Source organism: Atractosteus spatula, chromosome 5 (genome assembly GCF_055471065.1).
Source record: "Atractosteus spatula isolate fAtrSpa1 chromosome 5, fAtrSpa1.hap1, whole genome shotgun sequence".
In the NCBI taxonomy this organism is placed as follows: Eukaryota; Metazoa; Chordata; class Actinopteri; order Semionotiformes; family Lepisosteidae; genus Atractosteus; species Atractosteus spatula.
In genome coordinates, this window is record NC_142710.1 from 16,010,699 (window position 1) to 16,021,264 (window position 10,566).

The following is a 10,566-nucleotide window of genomic DNA, read 5'->3' on the forward strand; positions in this document are numbered from 1 at the left end:
ATCTTTCAATGGCCAAATAGTCAGGACCGGTTTGGTTCAACAGTTGCAATGATTGGACATTAAAACTCAGTTTAGAGAAACGTGTCGACATCCACTATGTGGCAAAGAACATGAAGGAAGGCATGAGACCATAGATCTTGTGGTAGGTTTTCATTTTCTTATTCTTCTGTATTTGTTAAAAGCATGCCTTGTCATGATACCTTGGTGACAGCAAAACAGAGAAAACATGATTGCCAGCTCAAAGTAATACAATAATAAAAATATGGCACTACTGCTTATCAGTAACAGAAAAATGGGCTCCTGCCGCTATGTGCCATGTTGTAAAATGCTTTATGTAAGGATTCATGATCAATTTGATTATTTTGCTATCTGTTCTCTGACGGATGTGTTGGATGCTTTATCGTGCTTTGTTTTAGTCATGCTTTAATCATGCTTTATGTTTTAAAGTCCCTGTTTTGTAAGTGAAACTGAAACTTTTAACTGAATTTAATTTAAGTTAACTGAATTTTTGATGTAATTACATGTGAAGTAATACATCATTTCCTATGGAGCATATGAAAAATGCAACTTGAGACACAATATTCTTGGGCTGGTCATACAACTTCTTCTCATCAAATTGAATTAATCATAGAAAACATTTATTGTAAATTGTTACAATATATTTCCTATGCAATGAATATAATATTGTTGTCAGGTGCTTCAGCTTCCTCCCACAGTCCAAAGACAAACTGACTTCAGTGACTTCTGGGAAAATTGGCCCTGATGTGAGTGTGTGTCTGTGTGTGCCCTGGGATAGACTGGTGTCCCATCTAGGGTGTACCCTGTCTTGTGCCTGTTGCTTGCCAGAATACATCTCTCTTTGCTTGCTCCTCCATAACTCTGAATCAGATGAAATAGTTAGAAAACAGAAGGAATGGTTGTATATAATATGCATATCACAAATGTGAGAAGAAGCATTGTTCCCATTTTTTAGGTGACAGATTTAGTATGTGATGCTATTTGTCTTCTGAAAACCTTGAGTTGTGTGTTTGTAGATCGCTAAAATGTTAGATTTAGAGTATAAAGTGGTTCTTTGATGGCAAAATAATACTATCAACACAAATAGCAGATGTTTCTCCACTCTTGGCTGCCTTGAAGATATTAATATGTTTAAGGCAGAATTAACTAACAAGATTTTATGGACCAGAAAGGTTTTCCCAGTTAATACAAATTGCAGCTGCATTGTGAACATTGATGGATTTCGGAAAGGAATTCATACAGTGTTCTGGAATTCAGCAGCTAATGAACAATTCAACTGTTCTATGGAATCCAAACACGGAGAAGCAGAAGGTGCCAGACAGCACTGCTACTGCCAATCATAGCTATTTGATTTCTGTCAGCATGGTCTGAGCTCAGAGGTTCTCACTGTGATGGAGAAGAAATCAAGTCGACTGTCAGCAGGAAAAAGAAGAGAATCGCAAGTTCAGAAGCCAAGTTAGCATCTTTTTCCTTTTGCCTTTTCAGTGCTTCGTGTATTAAGAAGAAACAATATGGGGCATGATGTTGCAAACGCATGAGAATACAGATTCTGAGTTTTAAAAAACTATTTTATTTAAAGGAAGTTCTCCTAAGACCTAAAATTGAACACAAAATCATCATCATCATCATCACCATCAACAACAACAACTGCAACTGCAATAATAACCATAATTATACTTATTTTCTTTAGGGGAGAGTTTCAGAAATGCATTCCTGATTGTTGTGAAAATTGAATATAAAAGCATTTTTTAATATTACGCATTCTTTGCTGTTGCAAGCGATTGAAATATCAGTGTGGTTCTCATAACTGTCTTGCAGGCTTGTCGTGTCAGGTCTCGGAAGGAGGACACTAAAGTGATTCTTTTCCCTCTGGTCCAGAAGCCAGAGTCCAGAAACGGAACAGCCCTGTGTAGTGACAGGGAACGCTGTGCTGTTAAACTGAGACCCTGTTTAGTTAGCCAAGATCCCACTGCATGTTTCTTAATGAGTAGGAAACCCTGCTGCACTGGCTTAAGTCCATTCTGGGTTTGTATCAGGTCTGCCTAAGGTTTAAAGTTTCTTACAGTGAAGCAGTTTCTCATTCTTCTAATTAGACTACTGTGTAGTTGGGGCTGCTATTTGACACCCAGAATTGCCTGATTAGTGTCCTGTGAGAATGGAATGCCACAGGGGAGAAAGAGCTTATATACAAGTAATTGACACTGTTAGTAATTGGACTTTGCACAGGATGAACTATCAGTGTAAATTAGTAACAAGGTATATATGGGCTGGGGTCTGCATCTCAAAGAAAAAGAGAAACCAGTAAAGGAGGTGAGAGTGAGTTTGAAGAGTAGTGAGTTAAGATAGCACAGGAGTGGTTTTTCGGCTCCTATGCTGTATCGTCAGCAGACAGCCTGCAGTCTTAGCATCAGTCAAGGTTTGAAGGATTGAGAAGATTAAAGAAAAACATTCAAAGATTTTCTTTTGGGGTTTATTATTAATGAAACAAGGGTTCAGAGTAGAATACTGATTCTTATTTTACTGAGATCAGTTTAAACACTCCAGAGTCTCTAAGGGGGTGTTGATTAGTGTAGTATGGTTGGAATCTGGGCGTAAGGAGATGAAGGTGAGTAAGGTGCACCAGAAGGTCTCTGAGCAGATCTAGAACATGAATCTTCTGATTGAAGGGGGAACCTGGTTATGGCAGGTTATGTGTGTCAGGGTGTTACAGCAGGAAAACACAGAGGGCCAGTAGGAGAGCAAGAGGAACTGGAATGGCTGTGCAAACATTACCTCTGTGAAAGGGACTTATCTTGGGGTTATACAGGCCTCTCCGCAAGGGGACCATCAGTACACCTGTAGGAGCCCGGAGGGGTTCCGCATTCCCAACACGGTGACAGACCACTCAAATGCACATGTGTAATCAGGTGACATGCAGATTCAGGGCTGTATTTTGTGGCTCAGGGGTTTGCTTTCACCACAAACAACCTTATATAAATGCAAGGAATGAACACATACCACCACATTCATCTAGTCCACTACCCTAATGAAGTGTCTTTTCAATGGACCTTCAAAACTTTGTAAGTCATTGTAAAGTCTGGATCATTTAGAAAATATATTTGTTTGTTAACTTTGCTGCTGTGACAGACTGTGGATCATTATCTGTATTCTACCCTTTTCATATTGGATGGTGCTTTACTCTCTGATATGATTCTGTTTATACTGCTCTAGTTTATCAAATGCATTTGCTGTGCCATGTTCAAAGGACCAATAGTATGAGTTATCTAGACAAACTCTGAACCTTTTTATCTGTCACTGCCAACCATGTTTAAACAAGATTAATAAACTTAATCTGCACCTGATCTTTGAACAGAACATATCAAGACTTGCCAGTAACCCATTTATGGGTGTATTTATATATGACATCAGTGACCTATTATTCTATTTTGATGCACCACACGGGAGTAAGATCTAGTCTCTTCAATAACTACGTTTTAATTCAGAGCTTCAAGGCTGTGCCTACCAGTTCTGTAGGAATGACAATTTGTTAATGATGGAAATGCTTTGAAGTAGCAGAGAAGTTTCTGTCCTGGGCATGGGTCATGCAATGCATTTTTTTCACATTTCTTATTATGTATATTATTGTTCTTTTTAGAAACAGAAACAGGAGCCTATTCTATGTCTGCTCCCATTTAATATAACCCTCTGCTTCCACACAAAGTGATACATGAGAACTGCATTTTATCTGCAGCATATCAGCATTTGGTGCAGTCCCTGAGGCACATTAACAGAGGGGGATAACTGCACATGTAACTAGCATTTCCAGTGCTGAGGGTTAAACACTTAAGAGGTGGTGGATACTAACAGTTTAGTTTTGTATTGTTTTTTAAAGAGTCTCTATCATTTTGTCCCAGACTATTTAAACTTATTTAGGATACTGTGCGTCAAAATGGTCACTCCACTCTTTAGTCTGATTTCTCTGTACAGCTACTACCAGTAGTGGTTGTGTTGGGAAGAAGCCCCTCTGGGAAAGGGACGGTTTAGTGTAGCCTAATCAGCATGTCTCTGGGAAGATGAACAGCATAAGAAAGGAGGTTACAAACGAGAGGAGACCATTCAGCTCATCTATCCTGTTTAGTACTTAGTAGCTCATCGATCCCAGGAAATTGCACCTCTTTAGCTAAAGAAATGCCTCCTGTTCTCAGTTTTAAATTCTGTATAGACTAAGTCCCTAGCTAAGTCCCAGGACCCAGAAGCTGTTGGGCTGTTGTGTGATAGTGATAGGTGCCATGCCATCTGTAAATTGTTTATTTCTGATGCAACAAGCAGCTCCAATTATTAAATAGCCTTAATACTTTGTAGAAAATTACTGTGTTTATAAATGCATTAATTTATCAGCATGCCTAAGCTTTGCCATCAATTTTGTGTATGAATGCAGTGAATTTTCAAGCAATGCAGTCTTCTGCATTCACACTAATTCCTTGTCACGGAGGAAAAACCTATAGCAAGCATTTCTCAGCTAAAATGAACTAGGCAAACAACAAAAACTATGCAAATGCTGCCCTCTTCAGAAAATGTGAACGAACAGCATTTGGTTCCAGTGATATGTCTGTTTTACTACAGAACAACCGTTAAGGTTGCTTCTGAATTTTTAATATGGTCGAAAATGTGGTACATATATTTCCTATGACACATACTGCACCAAAGCTGAGCTCCCATTACACTTTAATGATTTCCAAGCAGAGCAGCAGTAGGTTTTACTTTTCAGCCAACTGTTAAAAAGATTCAGTGGATTCAAAAAGATCCACTAACATTTAAATGATTGGTACTTTGCAAAATGTCTTATGATTTATGACTCCTAATGATTTTCAGTGTTTTTATTTGTCAGTATGTCTTCTTTCTCATGCCCAAAGCCTCTCCTCATTAAGATGCTTGGCATGTGTGTTACTTTCTGCTTCTTGGTCTGGTTTATGATTTTCGCAGTGCAGAGAGTAAAATTGAGCCAATATGATATTGAAATGTATACTTTTTAAACGGAACTATTAAAACGCCACATTCAATATAATCTACTTTGTCTATTGTTTTAATGGGGGGCGGTTTAAAAATAGAACGCAACAGCATGAATAGCACATTGTATGTATTCAAAAATAAAATCATCTCAGTGGACTAATCAATACTGTACAGTTTATACTTGTATTCTGACCATAATTTAAGAAACTTTCACGATGCTGAAAGAATGGTAAAAATCGAAAAAAAACAACGCGTGTCTGTCTAATGAACATGCAATCTATACAAACACAAAAGATGTCTCTACTTTTGTGCACACTTGACATCCGACCCGTCCAGCGGGCTGAAGGCCAAATGCTTTACCGCGTCAATATCGGTTTTCCCATTTCAGCACATTGGACAGCTCCGTTTCTGCAACGCAAGATGTACTCGGTGCCTATAAAGCCCCTGTTCAGAGCTGCCTCTCTTCACAGACACCGCTGTATCTTGCAGTCATGGATTACCTGACAGGGCCTCCTCTAAAGCGACCACAGGGCGATTTCAGCCGATTCACGACCAAGACTCCTGTGGCTTCTACAGAGCTGCAGTTCCTCAGGATGCCTGGACGTGCCCTTTCATTGAAAAGAAGCAAAGCGGGATTGAAAGAATTTAGCAGCTCTCCGGTTCTGAGACTGAGCTCTAGTTCGGATTATGCGCGGCAGTTTTCAGGAGACGAAAACCTCGTTAATATAAACGAAAAACAGCTGCTGCAGGGGCTGAATGAACGCTTTGCCGGCTTTCTCGATACGGTTCGTCAACTGGAAGATCAAAACAAGTGTTTAGAAAAAGAAATCGCCGAACTAAAACAAAAAGAATGCTCCCCTTCCGATTTAGCAGAAGTATACGATCCGGAGATTAGACATCTAAGGAAACAGATTCGAGAAATGGCTCTCCAAAAGAGTAAGATTGACCTGGAGCGCATTGATATGCAAGAAGACTGTAGTGTTCTTGCTATGAAGTTTGAAAACGAAGTTCGGAACAGATCAGAGTCCGAAAGTTACATCGCGACTTTAAAGAAAGAGATCAATGACGCTCAGCTTTTAAAACTCGAATTAGAAAAGAGAGTCGACGCCCTTGTCGAAGAAATCGCTTTCCTGAAGAAAAACCACCAGGAAGAGGTGTCCGAAATGATGGCCCAAATCCAACAGGCCCGCGTAACCGTGGAGGTGAAGGAGTGCGGGAAGGCGGACATCACCGCGGCTTTGCGGGACATCAGAAAGCAGCTTGAAGGTCACGCCAGCTCCAACATCCAGCACGCCGAGGAGAGTTTCCGCACTCGCGTGGAAAACCTGACCAGAGCCGCGGAGAGCAGCAGCCAGGCGCTCCAGAGCACGACACAGGAGATCCAGCAGCACCGCCGGCAGCTGCAGTCCAAGAGCCTGGAGCTGGAGACCGCCAAGGGCACCAGGGAGCTCCTGGAGAGACAGCTGTGCGACTTGGAGGAAAGACACGACGGAGAAATCAGTCATTACCAGGTAAGATAAAACGGCACCGTGGGAAGTCGAGGCCAGTAGAACAAAAGTTTTTCTTATCTGTATGTTGTTCTACCCTACAGTGTATTCACCTGACAATTTCCAACGATCTCTCTGTGTTTTAGTTCCATCGCATACGAATTCTATTTAATCAAGAGCAACAAAGGTATCTGTGAAGAAAAGTAACAATGTTTACTGAGAGGTCAAACCAAAAATTGCCATCTTAAAAATAGCCCATTCCAGGTGTGAACAGATGAACGGATTACTCCTTGTAATAACTAAATGTGTTTCAGAATTTACAGTAACATTAAGATTACAAACATTAAGACTTTCAACCAGATAAAAAACGTTTAAACATGCAGGATTTAGTCTTGCTAAAGCTTGTCACTTTTGTTCCTTACATGGTGTAGATGATTTCCTCTCAAACATTTGTTTTAGCTCTTAACTTTGTCTCTTTATTATCTCTTTATAGCTTTCTAACTTTTAGCTCTTAACCTGCTGTGACAATAAGGGCACAGGCTAATGTTACAATAAGATAAGATCACAATATTGGCCATATACAATTTCTTGTATTAGGAATTTGTCTTTTCACATACTCCAACTTGCTCTCCATGAGACACACAGACAGGGAGAGAAGCTTGGGGTCAGAGCGCAGGGTCAGTCATTGTACAGCACCCCTGGAGCAGTTGGGGTTAAGGGCCTTGCTCAGGGGTCCAATGGAGTGGGATTCCTCTGCCGGCCGCGGGATACGAACCAGCAACTTTCCAGCCACAGAGCCACCGCACCCCCTGGGTGATTCTGAGCCACAGGAAACTAGCTGTGATATTGATCTGAGTGGTTATGTAGATTCTTCAGTGAGATTCTATCCTCATGAGGACCATGAGAGGAAGCAATAAAAACACAGTCACAATGTGTTGTGAGCATTTTCCAGAAATTCAAAGTGCTTTACAATAGCACCCCTGTAATACACATAATAGAAAACAGGAAATTCAGGAAATTTACAAATGACAGCATGCCATTTGTCCCATCTAGCTTGTTTAGTAGTTCTATATATATAATAGAAGGAAAAAGAAAAACACGGCAAAACTAAATAATACATTCAAATCTATAATGAAAAGAATGGTCTTTAAGCAAATGCTGAAAAAGTCAACCAGGGCTGGGTTCCTAATGGATCTGGGCAGTGAGAGCAGTGCTGAACATTTAGTGTCTAAAATCCTGAAGGGCAGAGACAATGTCAAGCCAGGGGGCTATTTCCCACTCGGGAGCACAAACTACCAAAAGAGCAAGAACAGCCTGCTCTCGCCCTTCTTATATTCTAATTTTCTAAAAACACCCAAGAAGGTACTTATCCCAGTAAGGGTGCAGGCAAACCTGAGCCCATGCTGGAGACACAGAGGGCTCTTGGACTGATACAGGACATCCAGTGAGCTACAATGTATTTACTGAATTCACTGCATGCTTTTCAGGATACAATCAATCACCTGGAACTGGAGCTGAATCTCACCAAATCCGACATGTCTGGTCACTTGAGGGAGTACAAGGATCTGATGAATGTCAAAATGGCACTAGATGCAGAGATAGCATCTTACAGGTACAGTAATAATCCTCCACCTGCCTTTTACAGGTAATAATCTCACACCTACATTTTACAGGTGATAATCTCAAACCTGCGTCATACAGATAATAATCCCACACCTACATTTTACAGGTAATAATCTCACACCTGTGTCATACAAGTAATAATTCAACAGTGGCATCATACAGGTAATAATCACACACCTGCAGTTTAAGGTAATAATACTTCACCTGCATTTTACAAGTTATAATCCCAAACTTGCATTTGACAGGTAATAGTCCTACATGTGCATTATACAGGCAATAATCCCACACTGCCTGTTTAAAACAACATGTAGGGACCACATAAGTGAAAAATGCAACTATGACATTGTTAAATAATTCAACAATGGTTTGATTTCCCAATGTTATCAGCTGTGTCCACTGCTCATATAAATTTAGATATTTCTTCTAATTTGTTCCTTGTCCTTGGCATTACCTATGCAATGATGTTCATAAGGCATTGAAAACCATCTTGAAAAAGGAACTTTTGATTTCAGTGTGTGACTTATCATAATGGAATTTTGTCTACAAAACAGAGCCTCAGTGAGTTGTTTGGTTACGTAAACAAAATATTTTAGCAAGGTGTTTACATGAAGGGTGCAGTTTGGTTGTGAGACATTCAGATATAACTGGCCATATTACAAAAATGTAGACATTTACATTGTGCGTATGCATTAAGAAGCTGTTACTTGACGGTGATTTATACACAATATATATCAGAATGCCACAAAATAATAAAAAGAAAAATGAACACTATGGAATTCTGGTGTAAATGTTGTACTTTGGGGGTGGCATGGTTGTGCTGTGATTAGTATTGTTGCCTGGCTGTGCTGGGGCCCTGGGTTCAATTCCTGGGGTGCTATCTGCATGGAGTTTGTATGTTCTCCCTGTGTTTTCGGGGGTTCTTTCTGGGTGCTCCAGAATACATGCTGTTAGGTTTATTGGCTTCTGGGAAAATTGGCCCTGGTGTGAAAATTGGCCCTGGGTGTTTGTTTCTGTATGTACCTTCGATGGATTGGCGTCCTGTACAGTGTGGTTAGAAAGTGGATGGATGAATGTTATACTTTGACTCAACTGCACTCCCCTGGAGTATGCAAATGTGTATTACCACAATGTTTCTGAATAAATCTGAAATGTGGTTATGTTTAAATTTGGTTATGTTATATCTACTGTATCTTGTTAAAGACTATGACAATGTATCAATAACATTGTATTTGCAATGACTATTCTTCCTGTCTTATCCTGACACATTGGTAATGCGTATCCTATTTTTAAACAGGAAACTGTTGGAAGGAGAAGAGACTCGTCTGTCTTCAGTGTCTGGATCCCAGATTTCATTGCCGTATGTGTACAGACAACCTCCAAGTTACACAAAGGAGCAGAGCAGAGCCTCCAAGACAGAGCTACAGTACAAGTTCGTTGAGGAGATCATTACCGAAACAACAAAAGAAGCAGAGATGACAGAGATTGAAGAGGCAGAATTGGAAACAAACAGAGAAGAGGAAGCAAGAGGGAATAGGAGCAGAGAAGAAGAGGAGGCAGCTGAGGCTGAGGAGACACAGGAGAGAGAGGACACCCCAGAATCAGAGGAACAACATGAAGAGTCATCCCATGAGGCTGAGGAGACACAGCAGAGAGAGGACACTCCAGAATCAGAGGAACAACATGAAGAGTCATCTCCTGAGGCTGAGGAGACACAGGAGAGAGAGGACACCCCAGAATCAGAGGAACAACATGAAGAGTCATCTCCTGAGGCTGAGGAGACACAGCAGAGAGAGGACACCCCAGGATCAGAGGAGCAACATGAAGAGACATCTCCTGAGGCTGAGGAGACACAGCAGAGAGAGGACACCCCAGGATCAGAGGAGCAACATGAAGAGACATCTTCTGAGGCTAAGGAGACACAGCAGAGAGAGGACACCCCAGAATCAGAGGAGCAACATGAACAGTCATCCCCTGAGGCTGAGGAGACACAGCAGAGAGAGGACACCCCAGGATCAGAGGAGCAACATAAAGAGACATCTCCTGAGGCTGAGGAGACACAGCAGAGAGAGGACACCCCAGGATCAGAGGAACAACATGAACAGTCATCCCCTGAGGCTGAGGAGACACAGCAGAGAGAGGACACCCCAGGATCAGAGGAGCAACATGAACAGTCATCCCCTGAGGCTGAGGAGACACAGCAGAGAGAGGACACCCCAGGATCAGAGGAACAACATGAACAGTCATCCCCTGAGGCTGAGGAGACACAGGAGAGAGAGGACACCCCAGGATCACAGGAGCAACATGAACAGTCATCCCCTGAGGCTGAGGAGAAAGGAGTAGCTGCAGTGAAACCAGACAAGGGTGGTGCTGATGAAGATCAATCTGGAGCAGAAGCAGCAGGCAAGCCTGAGGATGTCCAAGATGAAGGGAAAGTGGAAGAACACACCAC